At 40.5% G+C, this 26,214-nt stretch overlaps 1 protein-coding gene across 1 annotated transcript in view; it reads right to left on the minus strand.

Annotated features, from left to right (window-relative positions):
- NCK1 (NCK adaptor protein 1) overlaps positions 1–24,099 on the minus strand; it is a 64,946-nt gene extending 40,847 nt beyond the window's left edge. The window contains exon 1 of the mRNA XM_036431356.2: positions 23,970–24,099. The gene's annotated coding sequence lies outside the window, so the exon portion shown is untranslated. The remainder of the gene's footprint in view (positions 1–23,969) is intronic.
- Between the last annotated feature and the right edge of the window lie 2,115 nt (positions 24,100–26,214).

Genomic DNA, 26,214 nt, shown 5'->3' on the forward strand with positions numbered 1-26,214 from the left:
TTGCCCCGATGGCAGCAAAGCAGAAAAGGAAGATGAGGAAGGCTACGTAAGAGACTGAGGTGCCAACATGGGGTCAGCTGAAGAAGTTAATAACCGAGGCCCAGCAAATGGTAGAAAAGCGTTAGTAGAAGCTACTCCCTCAATCATGTTTCTAGTATGCTAGCATTTGTTAGCTGACTTCTGCAAACTCTTGCGCAGCCAAGTCTGAGGACTCTGAGTAAATCAGCAAAAGAAACTTTCATTTAGTAGGAAAATGTTACTGTAGTTTGATTTCTCTATTACTGTAGTGTTGCATTGGCATTGTCTTATGAATAGCCATGTCTGGGTCTTGCATTGGCATTGTTTCATTATTGGATTTTGAATTGGCACTGATTTGTTAATATTTAATAGTCAGAGTTTTGTCCTTAATGTTTAAGTGTTACTTCCATTATTAGTAGCTTAAAAATAAAAGAAGGGGGAGATGTAGGGAGAGGTTATAGGGGTAAGCCTCAGACTGACCTGCTGGCAAAGCTGCAAACAAGTCCCAGCTTAGAGGGCATAGCCCTCTTAGCCTAATTAAGCTTGATCTTGTGACTGCTCCTTAGATCTTTTCTGGGTAGCTAATGGGCAGTGGGAGGTGCAGCAAGTGCTGCCAAAACAAGTGAAACTTACAAGAATGTTGTAAATTACCTTATTTACCTCTGAGTATAAAATAAAGGCTCACCTTGCAGTCTGGATCTGTTCTGTTGTCTCAATTAGGCACAGAAGATCTATCTAGACCCAGTTTATTCTCTTTGCCTTTTCTTCATCTTTTGCTGGCTCTCCCTCAGGCTCACCAAACCCTTGGCTGTGCTGGTGCAGCACAAGTAAATAAAATGTGAAATACACAATCAATGGAATATTACCATCCTTAAAAAGGAAATTCTTTTTTGTTGTTAATCAAACACCCGAGGATATTTTTCCAGAGATACATTGTCTGTCTTTAGCTCTAAGGGAGGACCTAGTACCGGATATTTTTAGAGAGAGTGGATGGAAGGAGAGACAGAGAAAGAGACACATTGATGGGCTAACTCCTGCACTTGTCCCTGCAACTGAGGTACATGCCCTTGACTGGAATTGCACCTGGGACCCTTCAGTCCACTGGCCGGTGCTCTATCCACAGAACTAAACTGGCTAGACCAGGGAATTCTGACCGATGTCACAAAAAAGATAAATCATATAGTATGCTAAGTAAAATAAGTCAGTCACAAAAGGACAAATATATGACTCCACATATATAAGGATCCTACTAGAGTAGTCAAATACACAGAGACTCAAAGTAGAATGGTGGTTATCAGGGGCTTGGGGGATGGGAGAATGGGAAGTCAGTGTTTAATGAATACAGTTAAGGAAGATGAAAATATTCTAGAAATAGATGGTGATGGTTGTTCAATAATGTGAATGTACTTAAAGCCAGAGAACAATACACTTAAAATGGTAAACTTTGTTATATGTATCTTATCGCAATAAAAAACTTGTACATGAATGTTCATTGCAGTACTACTGATAATAGTCAAAAGGGAGAAAATCCAAATGTCACCAAATGATGAATAATTGGTATATCTATAATGGAATATTATTCAGCAATAAAAAGGAAGGAGTACTGATATACGCTATATGAACCTTAAAAAAATTATGCCAAGGGAAAGAAGCCAGCCACAAAGGACCACATATTGTATGATTCCATTTATATGAAATGTCCAGAATGAGCAAATCTATAGTGACAAAAAGCAGATTAATGGTTGACTAGGGTAGGGAATAGGGAATTTTAAAGGGTGATGACTAACAGCAGTGGAGTTTCTTTTTGGGATGATGTAAATGTTCTAAATTGTGGTGATGGTTGCAACACTGTGAAAATACTAAAAGCCACTGAATTATATACTTTAAATGGGAAAATTATATGCTATGTGGATTATATCTCAATAAAGCTTTTTTTTTTTTTAAGCCAACAAGACTCAGTGACTGAATGAAATTGTAAAATAAAGCAGAGGAATGAATTAAAGGGTAATTTGAAATCTTGCTCTGCCATTATGTGTGTGACATTGAGCAAGGTACTTAACCTTTCTGTGCTTCGGTAACACCTACCTACAGGGCTGTTAGAAAGATTGAACAAAATAATATGTAAAACACTTAGTGTAGTGTCTGCTCTACACCACAGTCCTTCTCTTCCCTATCCTCCCACCTAATACTAAAAATTCCACCATCAGTTTTATGGAAATATAAATTCAATGATAGTTATCGAATATATCTGAATTTCATGATAAGGAAGTTATGTTTATTCCAGGTAGCAAATAACTTAAAAGTTGCCAATTATACTAGTGACAGAGCAATTTTCAAGTGCTAATTCGCTGCAAATTGAAACCCAAGGCAAATAGAAATAAACTTTAGATAACTCTTTTCACCAATTATCTCAACAACAGTTCCCTCTTTTTCCTTCATTTCCAAACACTTCTTTCCTTACCTACCTGCCTTTTTACCTTTACTCAGGCTATTATTAATAAATGAGAAAAACAACAATAATTTACTTTTTTCCATTATAATACATATTAGGATTTTTAAAATGACTTATGCCAGCTACGAAACAGCAACAAACTCTGCCCAGCTAACCCACCAAAGTTCCTTGAACAAAGTGAACAAACTTTAAAAGATGAGAATGAGAAGGAATACAATAAAGCTCTTGCTTTCTCTTGTGTGATAGCAGCTGTCTTACTTATCTGGAAACAGAATCCTGAGGCCTCTACAAAGAACTAGAATTTCTCCACATTGTCCATAACCAAATTCCACTACCAAAATGTCAGATACTCTAATGATTTGGTATTAGTATAACTTGGCATACAAAGCTATACATTTTAAATACACTCTTGTTTCATTTTAATATTAAATAACAATTATTTTAAAGGACAGTGTCTTTCAAAGGAGCACCTGCATTATAAATGCTTCCGGAATAAGATGTAGTAAAAGGATGTAGTTAAGAAGCATAAACAGATTGCCATAATAAAATTGCCATTTTATTGTTATAATTCTGTATACTTTCAGATCAGAAAATTCCTACTAAAAACATTTCAAAGTAAATTCATAAATGTTATCTCTATGTAGGTTTTCAATACAATTATAGCTTACTAGTGGCCTGGTGCATGAAATTCGTGTGTGTGTAGGGGGAGCGAAATCCCTCAGCCCACCCTACACCCTCTCCAATCAGGGACATCCCTCTCGCAATGTGGGACCACTGGCTCCTAACCATTCACCTGCCTGCCTGCCTGATCGCCTAACTACCTCTGCCTGCCTGCCTGATTGCCCCTCTCTGCCTGCCTGTCTGATCGCCCCTAACTGCCTCTGCCTCGGCCCCCACCACCATGGCTTTGTCTGGAAGGAAGTTGGGATGTCCAGAAGATGGCCGGTCAACCCGGTCTAATTAGCATATTACCCTTTTATTAGTATAGATGGATTATATAGGATAAGATTGCTTAAATTGGGGGGGCAGAGGGACGGGACTCTTTCAGCAGAAGATGCTCTTGGCAGACAAAAATACATAATCCCTATATCTGGACTGATAGCCAGCCATATGCACTATACTGCCAAACCAGTCATTAAAAAATGGAACTGCTTTCTTACACCAAACAGCTGTTGCCCTTAAGTTCTGCCTTTGCAGTTCACCCATATTAGGTTTTGTTTGGTCGGTTTCTAAGCCAGTCAGTGTCAGAAGCTCCACCTTCTAGGCAGCCATTGGCTCCTTGCAGTTCACCCAGATTTGGTTCTGATTGGTCAGTTTCTATGCCAGTCAGCATCTCCGAGCCTAATCAGAGAGGCAAGGCTGATCAACAGCCAGCCAGGCTGTGGCAAGGGGCTGAACTGCTGATCTCTCAGAGAGAGAGGGGCTGCTGATCAGACCCTACTTCTCTCTCTCTCCAGGCCTCACCAGCAACTGTGGTAACCGCTCATCAGGCCCCCCCCACCCCCTCTCTGAGAGGTCAGCAGTTTAGCCCGCTCGCCACTCCCCGCCCACCGGAGCCTTCTGTGTACGCAGCCTGGCATTTGGTTGAGTCTTCAGTCGTTTTGGACATTACGGACCCTGAGTTTTTATATATTAGGATTGTAACATTTAAAAGGACTATATCTAAAGAACAGTTGCTACAACAAGCTCAGAAATCATTTCTCCCTCTACAAACTCCGTATTGCCTAACTCAATTTCTCCTTGATGCCTAACTACATTATCTCATTATTTCACTTCAGAAATGTTTACTGGACACTTAGTACATAGAGCAAGTATGCCAAGTACTTTTAGTACAATATGTTAATAATCCCCACAGCAACCTTATGAACAGGTATTAATATTACCATTTTGTAACCTTCACAGAAGGTAACCTTTTAGAACCTCCAATGTATGTCACAAGGAATTGCTACAGTGGAAATCAGCCAAACTACCCTTCCTCTATCCTAAACGCTGATGGTTTCCTTAGCACTATAGTAAATTGGTTTTCCTCCTCCCTTACCACCTACTCCTGGTTTCCATTTTTGGCTCCTATTTTTCTCCCCTTCAGCCATCTACTCTTCTCAATATATACCCTCTCTCTAAATAAGTCATCCATTTTTATGGTTTCATCTTATCACTTTTGGCCACTTGACTATCAAATCTGTAAGTTCAATTGTGTTCTCTAATAGAAGCTACCATTTCTCAGCATTTCTACTTGAAAATCTTGCTATCACCTCAAACTCAACATGTATTATTTCCAATTCATCGTTATCTCCAAAAAGCCAATTCTTCCATCCTCTTCACTAACTTCTGTTTGTTACAAACCACTATCATCCTACTTATGCTGTCACCTCCAATAAGTCACACAGCATTTTATATAGGTTTTGCCTTTGAAATGTATATGGTTCGTCTTTTTCTGTTCCATTGACACTGCCACCATTAAACCCCAAGTCCTTAGCAATTCACCTAATTTATAAGAGCTCTTGGTTATAATTCATCCTAGTCTATCCACTTTAGTCTTTTCTGTATAATAGTCATTCATCCATACAAGATATTCACTGAAAGATTAGTGTGTGTTAAATAAGCACCAGCTAGTTACTGCAGGGACAGAACAGTGAGAAGGATATCTCTTTCTAGCAGAGGATACAGATAATGCAAACAAAGGTTTTCTCAAATAAATAATTATAAACTGTTATAAATGCTGTGATAGATGTAAACACAGTGCTACAATAAGGACAGAGAATAGGAGGGCTACTTTAGGTAGATTTTAGAGATGGATTTTATGCTGACACTTTAAGAAGAAAATGAGGGAGTCATGTAAATATTTAGAGTGCTCCAAGCAAAGGAAACTACAAAACACGCAGTTGGTTCTAGGAGGAGAAAAGCTTGGTATGTTACGGGATACGACTGAGCCTCATGTGCCTTGAGAATAAGGAGGAAAGTGTTATAAGGTACAATTGGAACAGAGGCCAATTTTATCCTATGCACATAATTAAAGGATTTTTTTTAAAGCAGGCGAGTTCTAATTCAATATACACTGTTACAGAGACTATTCATTAATACCTGTGTTCTCCTCTGCTTCATTAGCACACTGCTACATTCCCAGACACTCCTGTAATTAGCTGGGATCATGTGACTCATTCTGACCAATAGAACATGAGTAAAAGTGATATGTGCTACTGTAGGGAGTGGCTATAGGGTTAAGCCTTGGACCCACCTGTTGGCAAAGCCACGAACAAGTCCCAGTTTAGAGGGCACAGCACAATTAAGCTTGACCTCATGATACTCCCTAGATCATTCCTGGGTAGCTAATGGGCTGTGAGAGGTGCAGCAAGTGCTGCCAAAACAAGTGAAACGCAGAATAAAATTGTAACTATGTTGACCACTATCTTGTTTACCTCTGACTAAGGTTCAGCTTTCCATTTGGATCTCTGTGGCCTTACACACAGGAGTTTCTCCTAGACCCAGCATATTCTCCAGTGCTGTCTTTTCTTCATCCTTCACCGCCCCCCCCCCTTCCCCCAGGTTCACCAAACCCTTGGATGAGTTGGCTTGGCACATGCTACATCCAGCCAGGGTCCTAAAATCTTCCTCTGTATTCTCTTCCTTTCTCAAGACAACCTCAAAAGATACATGGTGATGATAGTGATGACTAAAGGGATACAGAAACCTGTGTCCCTGAGTTACCGCATGGAGTAGAGGTATCCCCCTACTCCTACTCCATCAAACATATAAACTAGATAGTGATGTAAGAAAGTAATATAAACTTCCATCGTTTTAAGCCACTACAATTTGTTGCTTATTAGAGTTGTTAGCAATACTAATACAGAAATCTAAAAACGTTTCTGACTGCTCTATGGAGAATGAGTTAAAAGGAGAAAAAATAGTTAGATAAAAGAACACTTAAGACTCAACAACAAAAATTTAAAGCATAGGACTTATACAAGTGACCAATAAGCATATGAAGGATGCTCAATATCACAATTTACAAGGAAAAAGCAAATCAAAATCCCGTTACAACAGCTTCTATTGTTTCTGTTGTAATTAGCTAGTTTTAATATTAATAAGAAAGCAAAAGGGAAGGCAAACATTATACACATGGTCATCTGAACAGCTTCACCAGGAAGTTGCAACTTTACACTCCCCAGGGAACCACTGGCCCATTCCCTACATATCACTGGGAATAAGGGAAATGGACCCAGGTGCAGTGAAGTTGGAGTGAATAGAAAGTGCTTGCCTGAAAGTCCAATCTGGGGAAAAGATCACTGGTTAGAGGGGATGGAGCCACGGCTAGTATGCAAAATCCTGAACAATCTCTTGTTCCTTTTGTTTTGCTCCTGTTGCCTTGCATTCACTTGTTCTGCAACATGCAGCGCTTGCCCATCATGTGGCTGTAGAAACTGCATGGCCTATGTGGTTATGGGGACCCCACAAGCAATGGACTGCAACTGGGAATACAAGCTAAGCTAACCAGATGATGTAATCGACTGTGCCTTAACGTGGAATGGAAACTCTGGGCAATGGCTTTGATTCTAGCTCTGAAGACAAAATGGAATTTTTCCCATAACAAGATGCAAGGAGATGGGACCTTGGAGGGAAACTCCCTTAATGTTACATCACCAAAAAAGTTTTCCACAATACCTCATCATCCCATGAGGATCTCCAGAAATTCTTATCCCCATGGCACCCCAAGAAGCCCACTTTCACCAGTAATAGATGGGACATGGAGGATAGCCCATGAATAACACTATGAGGAAGGGAAGGAGGGAGGGAGGGAAGAAGGGACGGAGGGAGGAAGGCTAGGGTAGGAGAGGGAGGGAGGAAAGGAACAAAGGGAGAAAATAATTTGTGAGGATGTAGAGAAATTGAAACCTTTGTGTACTGTTGGTGGAAATGTAAAATGGTGCAGCTACTATGGAAAACAGTATGGCAGTTACTAAAAAAATTAAACAGAGCTACTCCTGAAAGTAGAAACTTTGACATGTATTTGTACATCCATGTTCATAGCATCATTATTCATAATAGCTAAAAGGTGGAAGCAACCACATGTCCATCAAGAGATGAATGAATAAACAAAATATGGTATATATATTCAATGGGATAATACCAGCCTTAAAAGGGAAGGAAACTGACATGAGGCAACATGAATAAACCTTGAGGACATTACAGTAAGTGGAATAAAGCAATCACTAAAAAGACAAATACTACACGATTCCCCTTACATGAGGTAGCTAAAGCAATCAAATTCATGGAAAAAGTACCGTATTTTCCGGCGTATAAGACGACTTTTGAAACGAAAAAAAGTCAACTGAAAATCGGGGGCAAAAGACCAAAATTGCACAAAAATTACCTGCAGATCTTGATGGCAAAGTAAGTCTTTTCTTTGAAGTGGGGGATAGTCTTATACAGCGAATATAAACCTAAACCTATGTTTTAACTGTAAAATTAGGGGGGTTGTCTTATACGCCAGGAAATATGTAAAATAAAATGCTGGTTTCCAGGGTCGAGGAGGATGGCAGAATGGGGAGTTGCTTAATGTGTACAAAGTTTCAGTATTGCAAGATGAAAAGGTTCTGAATTGGCTGCATAACAATATGAATATTAACAATACTGAAGTGTACACTAAATGGATGGTTAGATGATAAATTTCCGTGTATTTTACTACAATTAAAAAATGGAGAGGGAGGGGTGTAGAGAATAAAAAGACCAGTGTGGATGAAAAAGGGGTCTACTAAGCCTGACAATTTCAGGCATGGCAGGCCTTACAAATCCAGAGACCTTAAGTAACCACATAGCATGTGGTTACTTAAAACTTCCTAACAAAGCAAGTCATGGCAGGTAGACATGTCCTAGGCCCATATCTTCCTTGACGAAAGTAATCTTACCATAACTGACCCTAGTGTCTCTTTGCATCTAGGATAACATAACTTAGGAATGTCAGGACACAATTTCCTACCGGAGCAGGAGACCATGGATCCCTTCGTTGTTATCTCGTTCCCACCTACTATTTCTATGTGCTATAAATATTAACTACTGTGTACTCACCAATATAAAAGAATTTTTCTGTTTTACTCTTTATCCAATCTCAGATTTCTCTGCTTTGCTTTCTCCCTCTTCCATAATCTACAACCAAAGAATTTCATATAACTTTCCTTATGCCTCCTCTTTTGATTATAACATGTAAAATAAATTGCAAAACTACAATTCTCTAGAGCATTTTCTCAACCTATTGATATTTTGCTTCCCAGCAATTGGCAGTTTGGCTCATATAAACTCATAAAATTCTCTAAAGGTTTGGATGTTTCTTACAGTGACACTAGTAAGTACAATCATTATAATGTGCACCTGAAACTAATATAATACTACTCTAGAGACCCAGTACATGAAATTCCTGCACTGGAAGGATGTAGGGGGTGTTCCCTCAGCTCAGCCTGCACCCTCTCCAATATGGGATCCCTCAGGGGATGTCCGACAGCCGGTTTAGGCCCGATCCTGGATTGGGCCTAAACCGGCAGTCGAACATCCCTCTCACAATCTGGGACTGCTGGCTCCCAACTGCTCACCTGCCTGCCTGCCTGCCTGATTGCCCCTAACTGCTTCTGCCTGCCACCCTGATCACCCTCTAACCACACGGCTGCCAGCTTGACTGACACCTAACTGCTGCCCTGCCAGCCCGATTGCCCCCAATTACTCTCTCCTGCCAGCCCAATCGCCCCCAACTGCCCTCCCCCTGCAGGCCCGGTCAGCCTCAACTGCTTCCCCTGCCAGATCTGTCACCCCCAACTGCTCTCGTCTGCCAGCCCGGTCGCCCCTAACTGCCTTCCATACTGGCCCAGTTGCCCCTAACTGCCCTCCCCTCCAGGCCTGGTCGTCCCCCCCCAACTGCCCTCTCTCCCCTGCAGGCCAGGATCGCCCCCAACCGTCAACCCCTGTTGGTCTGATTGCCCACAACTGTCCTCACTTGCCAACCATCTTGTGACCACATGGGAGAGGCCATCTTGTGCAAGGGCGTGACAGTTAACTTGCATATTACCTCTTTATTATATAGGGTATGTCAATTATCTATACATATAAAAGGCTAATATGCAAAGTGTTCCTTTGGTAGTTCAATCACTCACTATGGCATGTGCTGAATACCAGGGGGTGGCACGGAATGAAGGCAGGCCCCGGCCGGCAACCAGAAGGCCCCGATCAGCCCTGATCACCGGCCAGGCCTAGAAACCCTACCTGTGCACAAATTTCATGCATCAAGCCTTTAGTACTTCGTAAAATAAAAAATGTAACAAATCACCAATCAAAAACGAACCCACAGAAAACAGAAGGCCAACAGTTCAAGTGAAGATAAGATGGCAGCTTAGATTTGAGTGGTATAATGACCATGTAGATAGAGAACAAAAAAATTCAAGCTATATGTAGAGATAGAAGAGACAAGACTTGATGACGGATTGAGGGGTGAAAAAGGTATCAGTTATGACATCTACCTGGCACAGTTACAGTTACTGCGCGGATAACAACACCATTTAACAAAATGGTAAAGACTGAGGAGTGGACAAATAGGGATAGGGGTGCAGTTTAAGGGTAAAGAAATGAAGACTTGTTTTTATTATCTTTAAGTTTAAAATAGCTATGAGATATCCAAGTGGCAAGTATCAAGGCAACAACCTGATATGTAGCATATTCCTTTTTCAAAGATGGCTGAGATAGAATCTCCCATCCTATTAGTTTTTCTTATTATGTGATTTAAACCACATCTCCAAATGGGAGGATAGCCAGTGAATCTGGGTATGCTTATTACTATGCAAAATTAAAGCTACTCAACTTCTAAGGCTGTCATAAATGTTATTACAACTTCTGCCAAACACCCTAGAGATGCTTTTTTTTGAGCTATGATGAAGCACAAGCAGCCTATATAGAGATCCACGTGGAGAGGATTCAAGGCCCCTAACCCACAGCCAGCCAAGTAGGTCCCAGCCAACTGTTAACACCAACTTGTCAACAATGTAAATAAGCTATTTTAAAAATAAATCTTTCCAGCCAGCCTAAATGATACCACATGGAACTTAGAAACAAGCCATCTCCACCCAAACCTGTCCACATGCAAACTTTTGGGAGGGGGGAGGGTAAAGAAGATTAATGTTTAAACCACTCAGTTTTGGAGTGATTTTTATACAGCAGAAGATAATGGATACAATATGACTCTGGGGTTCAGGGAAGAGATCTTTCCTAGAGACATAAATTTGTGAACCAGCCACATAAAAATACTATTTAAAATCATAGGACGAAATGAGATCATCTAAGAAAGAGTGATGATACTCTAAAACTTCAATATAAAAAGCTAAGGGGGAAAAAAAAAAAAAAAAAAAAAAAAAAAGCTAAACAAGCCAAAACTGGTTTGGTTCAGTGGGTGGAGCGTCAGTCTGCTGACTGGGGGGGGGTCCCAGGTTTGATTCCGGTCAGAGGCATGTACATTGGTTGTGGGCACATCCCCGGTAAGGGGTGTGCAGAGGGTAGCTGGTCGATGTTTCTCTCTCATTGATGTTTCTAGCTCTCTATCCCTCTCTCTTCCTCTCTATAACAAATCAATAAAATTAAAAAAAAAAAAAAGCTAAACAAAGACATCACTAATTCAACTTTAAACTCTTTGCCAATTGCCTAAATTATTGTCTAATACAGATATCAGATATTCTACTCATTTTCAAAAAACTACCATCACCTTCTCACATGCTCATATCTGGACTTACTGTTCTTTTATTGATAACTAGAGGCCCTGTGCACAACATTCGTGCACTGGGGGGTTGGGGGAGGTCTCTCAGTCTGGCCCAGGCAGGGAGCCCTTGGGGGATGTCCAATTTAGGCCTGCTCCCTGCGGTTAGCAGTTGGCTCCCTGCAGAGAGGGGGAGCAGGCCTAAGCCAGCAGTCAGACATCCTTAGCATTGCCATAGAGGCGGGAGAGACTCCTGCCACTGCCACTGTGCCCGCCAGCCATGACCCCAGCTTCTGGCTGAGAACAATACCCTTATGAGAGCGCACTGACCACCAGGGTACAGCTCCTGCATTGAGTGTCTGTCCCCTGGAAGTCATTGCACCATTAGGTCTATTTGCATATTACCCTTTTATTATATAGGATCAGTTAGCATTCAGAGAATCCTCTTTACCATCACCTTAAGTATCCCATTTGTCTCTCTAGAATTTGATTTCCTGTATCACGGTCCTTTCATTGTTTACTCCTTTTTGGTGGGTGGAGCAAATTAGACAATAGCTTTCTGAGAAAAGAAGTGAGCAAGATAAATTTTTGGTTTTATCTCTTAAAATGTCTATACTATACTTATGCTCAATAATTTTGGCTGGATAAAGAATTCTAGCTTGGATATCATTTTGCCTCATATTTTGAGGCAAATTTATTTTGTTCAGTCTTCCAGCTTGTGAGGTTGCACTTGAGAATGAATCTCTGAAATATGACTCATTTTACCCTCTAAAGAAGTTTATAGGATCTGCTTTGTCCCAGATACTATAAAATTTCACAATGACACACCTCAGTGTCTGTGAATACGGATTTTTAAACTAATAGGCTTCAAACCTACTCTATTCTATCGTGCTTTGTAATATGGAAGGGGAGCTGGAACCCTGCAAAGAGCACTTCTTTGCTAGCGTGCTCTATCAGATAGCCTATAAGGGGCACCAGAAAGACACTAGAAGAATAAAGGAGGGAACAAAGAAATACTCCTTCAGATCAGCATCAACCAACAACAAATGACCTTCACTCTGACAATAGCAGTGGACCCTATACAGCATTGATTCTAAGTTAGCAATTTTTTGCTTTTGTGTTTTACCTACGATTCCCAGAGCAGCCTCATCAAGTCTCCTAAGATACCTACACTTACTGAGCAGGCAGCTAGCTAATTTTCAGAAATCTAAGTTTCAGTTCCTGAGGGCCACTCTTCAAGATTTTAAATTCTAATAAACCCAATCTCTTTGTTCTTCCAGCCCTAGGGGCTAGTAATTATTTAAATCCTCACTTAATACAGTTGACTAGTTCTGTGATTGTAAGTGAAACAATTTTATCATAGGCTAACTTACATAACAAGAGTTAAATTCCTAAGGCATTTCATTGAATAAGGAAACATTGTTGAACAAAATAATCTTATTCCACAACTTTAAGGATCTGCTACACTTAAGTTACTGTCTCTGTGATATCTAAGTGTTTGCTTATTTCCTTTTCAGCTCCCCAATTATCTAGTGTATTTGTTTCAGAGAGCTGCTGTAACACATACACACACACACACACACAATGGGTTGGCTTAAACAGAAATCCATACCACCTTTGGGGCCACCAGAAGTCTGAAATTTATAGAAGTAGAGCCAACCTCTCATAAAGTACAGGAAAAGATGGAAGATAGGTAAAAAAGATAAAAGGTCATTTTAGGACAGTAGTCGGCAAACTCATAAGTTAACAGAGCCAAACATCAACAGTACAATTGAAATTTCTTTTGAATCCTAACACTAAGCATATTTCATTTAATCTAAGTGTTTTCAGTAGGATACCTGCCTTTCAATTATGGTATGTCTAGTGCCCAACCCTCTCTATTTTGTCACCTACATAGGATGAATCTTCAGTCTTCTGACAGGGCAGTCACTTAGCTATACAAATTGACAAAGACCTAGGTTGAAGCTTTTTTTTTTAAAAAAATAGCTTACTAAGATATAACTAAGATATGACTCACATGGTATACAACTCACCCACTTAGTGTACACGTTCAATGGATTTTAGCATATTGAGTTGTGCAACCATCACCACAATCAATTTTAGAACATTTAATCAGACCCAAAAAACCCTAGTACCCTTGATTAGGTATTTCCCTCAAATCTTTTAGTTATTTTTTTGTAATAAACTTCTGGCTTAATTCCAATATTTCAAAGCATACACTCTTAATTTTCATATTTTTTATGCTGGACCATTTGGGTAAAATTTCCATAGGCAATTGAAAAAAATCTGTATCCTGCAGGTGCTGGGTGAAATGTTCTATGTATGTCATTTAGACTCATTTGTTAATTATGTTGTTAAAATTTTTTTTTTTTTACTTATTGTTCTATTCCAGAGAGTTATACTAAAATATACCATATTGTACTTAGGAATTTGTCTAATACTATTCTGTCAGTTTTTGCCTACTACCCTATTTCCCCGAAAATAAGACAGTGTCTTATATTAATTTTTGTTCCCAAAGATGTGATAGGTCTTATTTTCAGGGGATGTCTTATTTTTCCATGAAGAAGAATACGGTACACATTTAATGACACTGCTCATACAATTAAAACTAAACATATTTGAGTTTGTCTGCAGTCAGGACTTTTTTAAAGAAAAGATATTTCCTATAACATAATTCCTGTTTCTCCCACTCTGAAATCTGACATGTGGCTCACATTAATACTCCTTCATTTCAGATAGGAAAATACAACCACATATATCTGTATAATAAAAACCTAGTGATTATGACACCATAACAACCAAAGACTAGTCACCAGGAGGCTGCATGTGCAGCAAAGCATGCATGGGTAGAAGGGGCCATACCATTTTGCACACCTGATGTACACACACACACACACACACACACACACACACACACACGGCCTGGTGCACAAATTCATGCAAGGGTGGGGTCCCTAGGCCTGAAAGGTGATCAGGGCCAATCAGAGCCAGGCCGATCAGGAACTGCTGGCCAGGGAGAGGGACAGGCCATATCCACCTCCACCCACCCCTGGTTCTACATCCCACGGGCAGGGTCAGGAGAGGAAGCAATGGTCACCAGCTGGGTGCAGAAGGAACAAACGCTGGTTGCCGCTGGCCAGCCACAGGAGGTTGGCTGTGGGAACGCACTAATCCTGCATTGAGCGTCTGCCCCTTGTGGTCAGTGCACCTCATAGTGACCAGTTGGTTCTACCATTCATTCAATTTGCATTATTAGTCTTTTATTATATAGGATATGTATTGTCACTGCCTGGAATGGCTTCTTGCCCAGAGCAGATTTATTCTGCCAGATATGGTTTTCTAACTACAGAGAAGGCTAATGAAAATGACTCATTTAAAATATGGGCTGTTCTCAATATTATAACTGCCCCTTTTCCCTCTGTACATGCACCTATGTTTTGCACTTAGATAACAAGACAAAGAACAATGCATACATACATATATTATGTGTTTTGTAACTCATTTCATCAACATTTTGCTTTCCCTACTCTTTGATATTTTACATTTTAAAAAATCTCACAGCTCTGATAATAGAGTATATCCTACCAATTCTTAGTCATAACTTCCATGACATGCACTAAACTAATTAAAACAAAAAGCTCCAGGAAGTTTCAAGATTGTAAAGCTTGAGTGCAAGTAAAAATAGTAGTAGGCTAGAAACAGCTTTATTAAAGGAAATGAAAAACTTTATAACAAACACAGGATAGGCAAATATTTTCTGTGAACAGCCACATAAATATTTTAGGGTTTTGGGGACACACAGTTAGTTCTGTCATATATTCCCTTTTTTAATACATAAATCATTCTTAACTAAGGGCAGTACAAACAGCATTTTTAAGGAGTTATAGGTTAAAACAGTGGATGAATTAATACAGAAAAGTTTTTAAAAAAAGAAATTTACATGGGCAAACAGGAAAGCAAACAATAGGCAACAAAATATCAGAAGCTAAAAGATAGATGGACAATGGCAACTACTCAGTGAATTCCGGAAAAGTGAGCTAACCCTAACTTCTAAATAGGAGTTGAAAAATCCAATTTATACCTTGGAATCCTCAAAAGATTCAAGAACTGGTAGTTCCTCATACTACTTAAATCGAGGCAAGAGTTAAATAAGGAAGACTGGGTAAAAGTTAAGTTAAACCCTTAGAAGTTTCCTCCCCAAATCTACCTGATGGTTGGCTACCCTATTCTGAAAGAGGTGTAACCAGATATAATTAAAGGTCTATATACCCTTCTGAACGTGGGAGAATGAGAAATCCAGTCCCCCCAACGGCCACCCCCGCCCCCCACCACACACACACACACACACACACACACACACACACACACGGCCCTGGTGGAGAAACTTTCAGCCCTCAAGCAGACTGAGCTTTCCCCTCATGAACCTGACGTAAGAGGAAACACCTCTCATATATCACAGTTTTATCAAAAAACTGGCTCACTCAAACCACCATGTAATAAATCCAGTATTTAAGTCACCACCAATTCAGGTTTACTATCACAAGATAATAGCCAAAGGTTAAAGACTTCTAAAATAAGCCTCCAACATAAAAGTTAGAGGCCAATATAGAAGAAATAGAGCCTGCAAAAAAGAAAAAGAAAAATTAAAGGAATAATCATTTGTAGCCTCAAAATTAGAAAAGTACAACAATGAAACAAGCACAGGATGCTCTCTATACAAAAAAATTTGAGAACAAAAAGAACTCTTGGGAAATCAAAATATTTTTCCCCCAATAGTTTATTGATTATTAGAGAGGAAAGAAGAGGGGGAGAGAAACATCTATGTGAGAGCTTAACATCCACTGGGTGTCTCCTGCATGCCCCCTACCAGGGATCAAGCCTGCAACCCAACTGGGCATGTGCTCAGATCATGATTCAACTAGCAACCTTTCAGTGCACAGGACAACGCCCAACCACCTGAGCCACATGGGACAGGAAATTATCTTGACAGCAAAAATGAAATTTTCAACAGAAAACTTAGAAAAGAACATTAAAGAAGCCCTTCATATAAAATAAAGTAAAAAAGATTAAGATATGAAAAAACAGCAGAAAAAAAGACTAGAGGACTAGCCTAAGAGATTCAAGCAAATAAGAGAACTTTCAGAGAGAAACAGAAGGAAAAAGAGGAAACCACTGTAATGGACTAAATTGTGTCACCCCAAAAATTCATGTTGAAACTCTAGATAAGGACTATCACAGACAACAGAGGATAAATGAAGTCATAAGGGTGGAACCGTAGACTGACTGGTTTGGCTCAGTGGATAGAGCGTCTGCCTGCGGAAGGAGGGGTCCTGGGTTCGATTACAGTCAAGGGCATGTACCTTGTTGCGGGCACATCCCCAGTAGGGGTGTGCAGGAGGCAGCTGATCGATGTTTCTCTCTCATCGATGTTTCTAACTCTCTATCTCTCTCCCTTCCTCTCAGTAAAAAAAAAAAAAAAAATCAATAAAATATATATTTAAAAAAAAATAAATAAGGGTGGAGCCGTAAATAATCCAAAAGGATTGATGCCCCTAAAGAAGGAGAGAGCAAGGACGGTTTTGTGAAAAAGAAGGCTGTCCATAAATCAGGAAGAAATCTCATCAGAAACCAACCCTGATGCCACCTTGATCTTGGACTTCTAGCCTCAAGAACTATGAGAAAATAAATTTCTATTATTTGTACCACCCAGTCTGTGGTATTTTGTGATGGCAGCCCCAGAAAACTAATATAACCATCAATGAAATAATTAAAGATTTCCCAGAATTGATGAACATAATTTTGCAGATTTGGAGGACATGATATCCAGGAAAACACACAAAAATAGATGCATGCCAAGTCACACACTCAAGAAATTTCAGTACAAGAGATACAAAATCCCAGGAAAGCAGAAAATATTAGGATTAGGAATCAGAATGTCTTCAGAATTTTCAAAAGCCTAGAAAATAATAAATGCCTTCAGAATTTTGAAGGAAAATTATTTCCAATCTAGAATTCATTACTGAACCAAATCAAGCAGGAAGATAAAAAAAGAAAAAATTATTAATGCAAAATTGCAACCTTTCACAGCAATCTATGGTGGAATATACTCCATCAAAAGGAGGCATCAAGCCCAGCCAGCATGGCTCAGTGATTGTCAGCCTATGAACCAGGAGATCAAAGCTCAATTCTGGGTTGCAGGCTTGATCCCAGATGGGGTGTGGGCAGAAGGGAGCCAATCAATGATTCTCATCATTGATATTTCTATCTCTCCCTCTCCATTCCATTCTGAAATCATAAAAAAAAATTTTTTTTTTTAAAGGAGGGATTACATTAAAAGAACTGCATAATTCACAGGCAATAGATTTAACACAGAGGAGTGTCACCAGTTTTGTTGTAAAAGGAGAAAGCTGGATCAAGCCGGTTCAAAACTGACAAAGATAGTGCAATTCTACTCCCAGGTATTCATACCAAAAAGAAATGAGTTAGCCCAGTGGTTGAGCATCAACTCATGAAAGCAAAAGATCACAGTTCGATTCCCAGTCTCCCAGGAGGGGCACATGCCTGGGTTTCAGGCTCAGCCCCCAGTAGGGGGCATGCAGGAGGCAGCTGATCCATGATCTTCATCATTGATGTTTATCTCTCTCTCCCCTTCTCCCTTCCTCTTAGAAATCAATTTAAAAAATAAAATGTGTGCATGTCTACTAAAAGACTTCTAAGTAAATGTTTATAACAGCTTCATTCATAACTAGTAGCCCTGCACACAAATCTGTGCACCATTAGCTCGTCAGTTGCTCACTGCCACTCTCCAGTAGCTCTCCACCCACTATCCTCCTGTGCCCCCCATAACTTCCTGCCCTGCTCTCTCCTATAGTTCTCAACAGCCATCTTGTGGCTCGCAGCCCCACCCTCCTGTTGATCCGTGACCCAGTCATTAACACAGTAAGTCATTACGTGGTTGATACACTTTATGGCACATGTGTCAAACACAAGGCCCGCGGGCCAAATCCGTCCCGCCAGGCCTTGCAATGTGGCCCGCACCGCGCTGTCATCACTGCACTTCACTGCGTTTCCATCACAATGACAGTTTATGACTGTTCAGTAAACCATTCGGCCCGCGATTTAGGCTGGATTTTAGATTTTGGCCCCTTCTCTGATTGAGTTCGACACCCCTACTTTATGGCATAACGACCATTTGCATATTACATCTTTATTTTATAGGATAGTTAAAAAAAAAAATTGGGCAAAACCAAATATCCATTAATGGCTCATTTTTAAAAACTGTATATTATTTCAATGGAATACTATCATCAGTGGGGGGGAGGGGGGGGAACACGCCACTATTGCTGTACCCAACATCATGGATAAATCTTATAAACACAATACTAAGCAAAACAGCCATCCACAAAAGAGCACATACTGTATGATTCCATTTCTATTAAGTTCAAGAATGGGCAAAAATAATCTATGATTATATAATTCAGAATAGTGATTACTTTTGAGGATAGGAGATACTGATTGAGAAGCATTGACAGAGCATTCTGGAGCACTACAAATGTTCTCTATACCTTGATCTGGGTGATGGGTATATGTCTACAACTGCAAAAATAGGCCTTTTAAAGAATAAAAACTTCCCTAGGAAGCAGAACTCTGGGAAGAGGGGTTGTATAAAAAGTATTCTAAATGTTTCCAAAAATAAAAATTGTTATCATTCAAGAACATGTAGTACCTTCAGGTGATCAAGCATTTCCAAAGAAAAACATTTTTGTAATATAGTTGGAATACTTAAAAAGTACAAAGCACATTAAATTCTTTGCTATATCTATTATTTGAATTGATCTAAATGCAACATGATTTGAAAACATGTACTGAAATTTTTGGAAAGCTGATTCTTTAAAAACAAACAACAAAATCCTTTTCAGATGCATCTGTTTTTTTAAAAAATTTCTCCAATCCATATTCTTACTGCTTTATTCAATGAGCTGTATCAACAAATGTGGAAATTATTCATACCATACTATGTCCTTAAGTACAATTCAGGAATAATTTAAAAAAATAAATAAGAATCAGTGTTTCAACTGTTTATTTTAGCAGGTAATTTACTTAAACAAATAAAAACAAACCATTATAAACAACTAAAAGTTAAAAGAATAATAGCTTCTAACATGTTTCAGACCAAAAGAGTAAAACATCATCTGTAGAGATATTTTCATCTGATAGTTTTTTGTGCTACCTACCTGTCTTACATCATTCAACTCTTGCTATATAAATAGATGTAAAAAAATACCACCACCAAGGCAGTCCTAGCTGGTTTGGCTGGGTAGATGGGGCATCAACCTGCGGAGTTAAAGAGTCCCGGGTTCAATTCCAGTTAAGGGCACATGTCTGGGTTGCGGGGCTCCATCCGCAGTGGGGGACATGCAGGAGGCAATCAATCAATGATTCTCTCATCATTGATGTTTCTCTCTCTCTCTCCCTCCCCCTTCCTCTCTGAATTATATACACGATATAATTCCTCTCTGCTATTCAGAGAAACTTTAGAGTTTAAGCGGGGGAGGAAGGAATATGAAGAACAAATATGTGTATAAAAGATGACTTCCAAAATAGAACAAATAATTTTCAAAATGTTTTGCTCAATAAGTGGATTGCTCAATAATCTGGTTCTTCACAGATGAACAAAAGTGACAAAGTAACAAACTGTGAAAGTGTTACTGTTCTAATAATCAACAAGAGAACTTTTAGAAAACTCATTACATTTAATTAAGTGATAAATTCTCAGACGTTTCCTTCAAACCATCACATTGTTCCCATCTACTTTCAAGGCCCCCAAATATTCAGTCTCTTTATCAAGAGATTCAAACAAACTCCAGTAGTAAAACTTCTAAAAGATTCATTCACTTTTTAGTGAGTCATAAGACACAACTATAAAAATAACATTATTTTTGTTAGTGCTCTAATACATCTAACAAGCATAGAAAAAGACGGTAAGTATACTTTTAAATCATTGTTTCAATTGATCATTAAGGTTCCCCTGTCCTCATAAAAAAAAGTTCTGAATTTATATAAGGCATAAATACACAAAATGCAAAGTAATATGAAGTAAACAATAAAAAACATTACAAGAGATGAGCAGTATAGTTTCATAAATATACAGAAAATTTGTAAACACAGTACCTGAGTTAGAAAATCAAAGGTTAAATCTCAGTTCTGACACCATTACTAGATGGTATGCATTTTTTAAAAAATGTTTTATTGATTTTTTACGGAGAGGAAGAGAGAGGGATAGTTAGAAACATCGATGAGGGAGAGTCATCGATCAGCTGCCTCTTGCACACCCCCTACTGGGGATATGCCGCAACCAACGTACATGCCCTTGACCGGAATCGAACCTGGGACCTTTCAGTCCACAAACTGACCTCTATCCTCTGAGCCAAACCGGTTTCAGCAGATGGTATGCATTTTAATGCAGGTATTCTGTACAGATTGCATTTTCCTTATAAATGGAAGGTGAAATTCCAACTTTCCCACAATACTGTCCCATGATATGATGATATAAGCCCACATCAGATTAAAAAACTAAAGGAATGATAAAGCAATAAAGGCTATGGGTTCATAAGAAAACAACACAATGAAAAATCTGAAAGGCTGCACTGATGGAACAAAAATTAAGCTTAACAAAATTTGAATTCCTTTGCTATTTGGGTACCTAAGGAGGTAAATTTTCTTTCAAAAGAATAGGCAGGCTATGCATAGACATTAAAAGTCTCAACAGATATAAAGGTAGAAAAAAACAAAGTCTAAATGAGAATAAGAGATTGGTTTGGTCAGGTGGGCAGTTCAGTTCCTATGCAGTGTTTCCCAAAGTGTGGTACGCGTACCCCCAGGGGTACGGGAAGAGTTTGGTGGGGGTACGTGTTGCACCGGAGTTTGGTGGGGATATGCACTGCACCGTGCTTAGCTGCGCCTAATTCTACATTCTCATGAGTACGAGGGGTACTCAGCGTTACGAAAATTATAGAAGGGGTACATATATGTCAAAAGTTTGAGAAACACTGCATTTGTGCTATTATTAGGAAAAACAGGTTTTGAGCAGATTGTTAAAAGGCTAGTAATTTGAACTATAGTCTATAGGTAATAGGGACCTACTGGTTTAATAATGAGATACGTTGAAAACATTATTTTAAGATAAGGCCCGGCCAGTGTGGCTCAGCAGTTAAGTCTTAACCTAGGAACCAAGAGGTCCCTAGTTCGATTCCTGGGTTGCAGCTCAATCCACATGGCAGCTGATATGATATTTCTCTCTCATCTCATGGATGTTTCTATCTATCCTTCTCCCTTCCTTTCTCTCTAAAAATCAATAAAAAAATATATTTTTAAAAACAGATTAGGCAGAAGGCTGGATATACTGAGTAGGAAGAAAAGGCAGACAGAAAACCTAGTTAAAAGCTAGAGGAAATGGCTGAGACCGGTTTGGCTCAATGGATAGAGCATCGGCTTGGGGACTGAAGAGACCCGGGCTCGATTCCGGTCAAGGGCATGTACCTTGGTTGCGGGCATATCTCCAGTAGGGGGTGTGCAAGAGGCAGCTGATCGATGACTCTCTCTCATCGATGTTTCTATCTCTCTCCCTTCTTCTCTGTACAAAATCAATAAAAAAAAATATTAAAAAAAAAAAAAAATATATATATATATATATATATATATATATATATATATATTTTTTTTTTTTTTTTTTAAAGCTAGAGGAAATGAATAGGTATCTGAAAAATTTGCCAATGATATGTGAGTTGAGGAAGTCAAAGGTAAAACCAAGATTTGTATCTGGGCAATTGAAACCATATCATCACCATAACATATGGAATCAATTTTGAAGGAAAGACTATAAATTCTATCTCTGAAATAGTCTAGTGAGGATCATCCAGACAAAATTGTTGCCTTCATTTTTAAATGTCATTTTTGGCCGTGCCAGTTGTCTTCCTGAAACCACACCGCAGAGTATGTATTAATGAAGAATTTTTAAGTGCTTAGTGACTTCCAGAATTTCCTCTGATTTTATGTGTCAACTAAATAATGATTTAATCTTCCGATGTAGGTAGATAACACTTGGAATTTTTCTATATTATAAAGGTGAGTAAATTGTAAAAGTTATAAAATTATGATAGGAAAAAAGGACTACATCTGTACTTATCAAAACAAGTCTCCCTGACAAGTAATTTATAACAATAATCACATCAAATCTACCTTGAGCTTTGGCAGGTCCCAAAGGTCCATAAGAAAAATAAATCCAGGGCACAAGTATCTCTCAACAAACTAAGAAAGCATTCTATGTATGCTTCAAGTTTTATTTACATGGACTAAAAGATAATGCTTAGAAAAATAAAGTACAGGATTTATAATCAAATATGTGAACAAGCACAGTTAAGGACACTTTGCAACTAGTGTTTACAGATTCTCTAGCTAATTCTCACAAATCACAATTTTCTCAAAGAAAAAAAAATCTGTAATCAAGATGAAATGAAACTATTAATCAACCAATGCATACTTCTTGAGTTACTATCAAACTGAATGGGATGCCTATTTAAAAACTGAATATTATCGACAATTCTCAAACAAAACCTTCTTCTTGAATTATTTCCTCCCTTCACTTTGGGACCTCGCTGAAAACTGAGCCTTTAGGCACAGGGCTTCCCAAGCGCTTAATATATTGTATGATTGAGTTTGCATAAATCTACCAAAAACTTAAAAAAAAAAAAAATGAGTTAAACTCCTGCAACACTTACCCATTTTGACCAGACACTGAGCTTCTCTGCTCACTCACCCAAGGTGGGATTTATAAAAATTCTCCTTACCTTCATTCTCTCCTACCTTCATTCTTTCATACAGAAATCTAATGGGTAGAATTATTTTTTAGCTTGATCAGTGCATCGGTTCGAGTTTAATTGCGCGTCTATAATCATGTCACCGTTTCTCAGCCCCGAACAAAAAAAAAAACAAAAAAAAAAGCTTCTTCCTGAGCTCCTAACGGCCGATCTAACTTTTATGGAAACACAGAAGAAAGGTTACAAAATCAGCCAACCGAGGTCGCTTGTTACCGGATCTACATGACAAGGCAAGTCAAAAAGCTCACAACCCAGGCAACTCAACGCAGGAATCGACCCCAGGTCCGTCCATACGATTAAAATACCCCGGTTTCCCAAGCTCCAGGGGACCGGCTGGGGCTGGGGGAGGGGCAGAGGGAGCATCCCGAGGATGTCCGCCCGCCGCTCCGGGGCTCAGGCCGGAGGCGATCGCCCCCCTTCCCTCCTCCGCCACCACCACGTCCCTACCTTCCCGGCTGCATGAGGTCCCAACAGGCAATGGGATTTCGGGAGGAAAAGAACCAGGGAGGCACGCGCGCTGCACACTGGACCTCCCAGCCTCGCAGGGGGTGGCCGCCCCCGGGATGCTCACCCCGGACCTGCACTCCGGAGGCGGCGGACAGGAAAGCCGCGGGGATCCCGCCTCCCTCCCCGCAAGGTAGTGGCCGGAGGGTTGCGCGAAACCTCGGTGCCAAACGCCCAGCAGGCCGGGCCGCCGGGCCTCCCCGCCCCCTTCAGCTCAGCTCCGGGCCGGCAGACGGCGCCCGGGGCTCCCTTCGCCTGGGAAGAGGAAGCGACGCAACGAATATAGCAGCAGGCTGTGTGAACGCGAGGGACAAGGAGAGGCGGCTCCCTGTGCGTCCGCCCGCCGGCAAGGCCGTCTCTCCGTGCCTCTTGCCGAGCCTCGGCGGCCCCAGCTCACCTGACGAGGGCACCCAGACGCCGCCGCGGCCGCCGCGATGGCCGTTACGGCACGAGGCCTCCGCTCCGCCGCCCGCCGCGTCGCTCTCAGGGGAAAGGGGCGGGGCGCGCGCAGCGGGCGGGCGGAGGTGCGGCGCCGACTGGCCGCGAGGCCGAGAGGGCGGGTCCGCGCGGGCAGGAAACACTCTCCTGGCCTAATCTGATAGGCTGGATCTCCCCCATCCCTCCCATCCGCCGCACCGGGATTGGGCGGCACTGCCTGTCCGTCAAGCGCTGTGCTGGGCGTGGACGGAGCTGAGGCTGCGCGGCGCAGAACGAGCTGGAGAGGGAGTAGCGCCGGCCTCCGCTCAGGCTCCTGTCGCTCTTTTCTCTCTAGCTGCCTACGCTGGGCCCTCCTCCTGGATGCTGCGGACAGACTCCACAGCAAAAAAATTAAAATAAAAATTAAAAAAATGACTGCTTCCCGAGGTCAGCCCCAACCGCTCTGGGATCTTCCTTCGGGTTTCTGCACCTGAAAAGTCTTGGCAGATGAAGATCCTTGGGGGCAGACAGCAAAAAAAGAAAGAAAGAAAGAAAACCCAAAAGGCCTGAAAATGGGTACTTGGGAGAAAAAATGTAAGACATAATGCTTCATGTGAGCCACAAACCGAAATAGAGTCTGAGGGCCTTTTTTTGCAGTGGCCATGCTGTGAAGAGAAAGGACAGTGACTTTCGGTGGCAGATCTGCCCGCTCTTGGGGGGCTCTGCCCCAGCCACCTGCCTGGCCACTCACAGCATCCCTCATTCCCTCCTAAACTAAACTTTGTGGCTTAGGGTTAGGCTTGCCTTCTCAGGGAAGCCTGCTCGGTTAGGTACCCTTCGTGGAGTATTGGTATTGTCCCCATCCAAGCTGTGGAAGTAGTTCACCTGTATATTTAGGTTGTAAACTCCATTTAAGGTAGAGACCCTATCACTTTTCAGTTTTCCCCCAGTGCCTAGCACGTCAGTAAATATTAAAGGCATTGATACCTCGCCCTTTCCCAGCTTTAATCCTGGCCCTTGACTTTAGGTTCCAAGAGTTCACACCTTTCTGCATTTAACTTCAAAATTATTCCATCTGAATACTGGTGATTGTATGTGGTTTGCTTGCCATATACAGGATCACAAGGTTAACCTCACCATTGGCCGCTTCCTGGCTTCAGGTAGGCTGACGCAAGTATAGCACGAACCTCTGAACATCAGCTAAACTCTCTGTTTACATCTTATTGTTGGCATCTGCAGTGAATAACATAAGTGAATTTTGAATTTACTGTTAGGATCTCAATGCCGTATTTTGTCATGGCTGCCTTCCTAAAAGTTATATGTTGAACCCTTACCCCCAATCTGGCTATATTTGAGATAGAGCCTTTAGGCAGTAATTAAGTTGACTGAGGTGGTAAGAGTGGGGCCCTAATCTTATAGGATTAGTGTCTTTATAAAAAGGGACACCAGAGAGCTCGCTTCACCATGAGAAGACAGCCATGTACACGACAGAAAGAGAGGTCTCACCAGAAGCTGATCATGCTGGCACCCTGGTGTGGAACTAAGCCTGCAGAACTGCGAAACATTTTTATTTATTGAACCACCCACTCTGTGATATTTTGTTATGGCAGCCTGAGCTAACTAATACTACCCTTTTATTGATACATTTTATAAAGTTTATGATCTGAAGTGTGTTACACTCATTTTTGAAGCTGGAGAAACCATTCTCCAGAAGTTAAAACTATTTATCCAAAATCACAGTGCGAACTGTTAGGAAAACCTAGCTCAATTCAATACTAGTTACACCTTTAACCTGTGTTAGGGGCAGGGGGATGTGAATACAAATACAATAGGTAAAGTAATTCTTGCCATCAGGTAGCTTATGCCGCCTACCTTAAGTGGGGAAAATAAACCCAGAAAAAATATGCTTAAGTCATAAGTTTAATTTTTATTTTGAAAAGGAATATATAGTTTGAATTGCCCAACAATCAGAACTGACCCTTCATAAGACTGCAGATTTCTTGACAACCGTGTGCCACCTGTTTAAGCAATAGAAGAATTAAGGGATTTTAAAGTGTCTTAGTTCCTTTTAAACCTGTTTTTTTTAAATATATATTTTTATTGATTTCAAAAATAAACTAATCTCACTTAAAGAAGTCTAAAAGAGTCCTGGTGGGGTTAGCTCAGTGGTTGGACCATCAGTCCACAGGCTGAAGGGTCTCAGGTTCCATTGCTATCTAGAGCAG

This window comes from Pipistrellus kuhlii, unplaced genomic scaffold (genome assembly GCF_014108245.1).
Source record: "Pipistrellus kuhlii isolate mPipKuh1 unplaced genomic scaffold, mPipKuh1.p scaffold_m20_p_11, whole genome shotgun sequence".
NCBI classification, from domain to species: domain Eukaryota; kingdom Metazoa; phylum Chordata; class Mammalia; order Chiroptera; family Vespertilionidae; genus Pipistrellus; species Pipistrellus kuhlii.